General features: G+C 49.4%; 1 pseudogene across 1 annotated transcript; it reads left to right on the top strand.

The window, feature by feature from the left end:
* Nucleotides 1-474: 474 nt before the first annotated feature.
* On the top strand, nt 475-2,865 carry LOC147442464 (pentatricopeptide repeat-containing protein At3g09040, mitochondrial-like; annotated as a pseudogene). Its single transcript, XR_015190193.1, has 2 exons — nt 475-566; nt 659-2,865. The product of XR_015190193.1 is annotated as a pentatricopeptide repeat-containing protein At3g09040, mitochondrial-like (transcript).
* The last annotated feature ends 212 nt before the right edge of the window (nt 2,866-3,077 follow it).

The raw sequence follows: 3,077 nt of genomic DNA, 5'->3' as shown, positions 1-3,077 counted from the left end.
TATCCTCCTACCAAGGTACATTGAGGTCCAACATCTCTTAGCTCTCCATATCCCTTGTGGTTGCTCCCCCTCAGCTTTCGCCTCCCCTTGTTGCCCTACAAAATGCGCTCCAAAAACTCCAAATTCAAAACTAGCAACCCTCCCAAACATTTTTGGTGACATGGCACTGTACTGCCCCCCGCCACCCCCCATATCTAGTTGTCTAGGTTTATTTTTAACAATCTCCGGTTGCCTCTCCCCGCCTCCCAACCCAACAGTCCAGCTTTAGTTTTGGATGATCTTACTTAGGCTGGGTTCACATTGAGGCCGCGGAAGAAAGCTAGGGGCACATGCTCCAGTTAAAAAGCTCCATTTGGACAAGTGTGTTCACATAGGGCGGAGGAAGTGGGGAAAAGGTAGTCCATGTCAGCACATCTTTTCTTCTACCTCCTCCATTCCATCTTCCGACCCGCCCCCCTCCCCCCCCCCCCCCGAGTGAGACTTCTACCCTGTCAGGTTTCTCTCCTCCAATCGCATGGTGCCAAGCAAGCTTTGTCAAGTCGAGGGCCATGCGGGTCGCATCTAAGGTAAGAGAGTCTCTCTCTCTCTCTCTCACACACACACACACACACACACACACATGGATATCCTGTAAGCTTCGCTGGTTTTGTGGCCACAGCACAGCTGCAATGCCACTTACACATCTGTGGAAGCAGCAATATCCGCTACACAAGGCAAGCATGGACAGGAAAAACACGACTCAAAAGCAACGAGTTTTTCTTTTATGACCGCACTGAAATCCTGTGCTCAGAAGAAGGACTTGTACCAACTCTTTAGGTTACACGCTGCGATTCACAATAGTGGGTTACTTGGCAAAGTCGCATGCTTAGGAAACACATTGATCAGCGTGTATGCCAAATGTGGTGCCCTCACGAAAGCTCAAAAAGTTCTGGATGAGCTCCCTGGCCAGGATGTCGTCTCTTGGAATGCATTGATTTCAGGTTATGCCCATCATGGCCGTGGCAAGGAAGCTCTGGACTGTTTTAATCAGATGCGTAGCGAAAAGGGCCTCTCTCCAAATGAATTTACCTATGCATGCACCTTGAAGGCCTGTGGCATTGTGCAAGACATTGCCATGGGTGAGAGAATTCACGAAGAGGTTGCTAGTCAGGGCCTGTTGGAGAAACATGTCGAGCTTGGAGGTGCTTTGGTCGATATGTATGCCAAATGTGGGGCCCTCGCGAAAGCTCGAAAAGTTCTGGACGAGCTCCCTGCTCGGAATGTCGTCTCTTGGACCACGTTGATAGCAGGATATGCTCAAAGTGGCTGTGGCAAGGAAGCTCTGGACTGTTTTCACCGGATGCAAAGTGAAAAGGGCCTCTCTCCGAATTCAGTCACCTATGCATGCACCTTGAAGGCCTGTGGCATTGTGCAAGATGTCGCCATGGGTGAGAGAATTCACAGAGGTTGCTAGGCAGAGGCTGTTGGAGAAAGATGTCGTGCTTGGAGGTGCCTTGCTCGATATGTATGTCAAGTGTGGGGCCGTCACAAAAGCTCGAAAAGTTATGGATGAGCTCCCGGCCCGGAATGTTGTCTCTTGGACGGCGTTGATAGCAGGCTATGCCCAAAGTGGCGGTGGCAAGGAAGCTCTGAACTGTTTTCACCAGTTGCGAAGTGAAAAGGGTCTCTCTCCAAATTCAGTCACCTACGCAGCACCCTGAAGGCGTGTGGCATTGTTCAAGATGTTGCCATGGGTGTTACTCAGGGGCTGTTGGAGAAAGATGTCGTGCTTGGAAACGCTTTGGTTGATATGTATGCCAAATGTGGGGCCCTCACGAAAGCTCGAAAAGTTATGGATGATCTTCCGGCCCGGGATGTCATCTCTTGGACCGCATTGATAGCTGGTTATGCCCAAAGTGGCTGTGGCAAGGAAGCTCTGGACTGTTTTCACCAGTTGCGAAGCGAAAATGGTCTCTTTCCAAATTCAGTCACCTACGCATGCGTCTTGAAGGCGTGTGGCATTGTGCAAGACGTTGCCATGGGCGAGAGAATTCACGATGAGGTTGCTAGTCAGAGGCTGTTGGAGAAATATGTTGTGCTTGGAAACGCATTGGTCGATATGTACGCCAAATTTGGGGCCCTCCCGAAAGCACAAAAGGTTTTGGATGAGCTCCCAGCCCGGGATGTCGTCTCTTGGACCGCAATGATAGCAGGATATGCCCAAAGTGGCTGTAGCAAGGAAGCTCTGGTCTGTTTTCACCGGATGCAACAAGAGGGGACCCCTCCAGACGCAGTGACGTTTCTTTGTGTGCTTAATGCATGTAGTCACTCAGGTCTGGTGGATGAGGGCCAAATGTTGTTTGATAGCATGAGGGAAAGATATGGCATTGTACCGGACACAGAGCACTACACTTGCATGGTTGACCTTTTCGGGCGTGCAAGGCATTTTGACAAAGCTCTGAGAGTAATCAAGGCGATGCCAATCTCTGATGATCCTTCAATTTGGTCTGCTCTCTTAGACGGGAAACGTGGAGCTTGGAAGGATGGCCTTTGAGCGTGCAGTGAAATTAGATAAATGTGATGCTGCAGCTTATGTCTTAATGAGCAACATTTATGCAGCTGCTGGCATGCAGGAGGCGGCACAAGACATTGAATACATGAGAGTCAGGAATGGTGCTAGGAAGCAGCCAGGACGAAGCTGGTGAGCTGATGCAAGTGGGAAAGTTCATGAGTTTGTTGTCGGGGATATCAAGAATCTGGAGAGCAGACAAATCTATGTAAAAGTACAAGATCCTGAACTAAAATTGTCTCTACAAGGGTACTCCTCAAATGTGCATTGGGTTTCACAAAACATGCCCCCCCCCCCCCCCCCCCCCCCCCCCCCCCCCACCCAGTCAAAGAAGGCTTTACTTTGTCAGCATTCTGAGAAATCGGCCATTGCTTGTGCAATCAGCAACATACTCCTAAGTCCTATGAGTTTCTAGTAGGACCAGAATGTAGTGATCTGAACATAGAATGTATTATGAGTAATGAACAATTTAACACACACAAAAGACCATCGGCAAAAATATTTTCTGCATGTTTTTGTTGAGAATCAC

This window comes from Adiantum capillus-veneris, chromosome 14, assembly GCF_014529385.1.
Source record: "Adiantum capillus-veneris isolate H3 chromosome 14, ASM1452938v2, whole genome shotgun sequence".
NCBI classification, from domain to species: domain Eukaryota; kingdom Viridiplantae; phylum Streptophyta; class Polypodiopsida; order Polypodiales; family Pteridaceae; genus Adiantum; species Adiantum capillus-veneris.
This window is presented reverse-complemented; position numbering and strand designations above follow the sequence as displayed.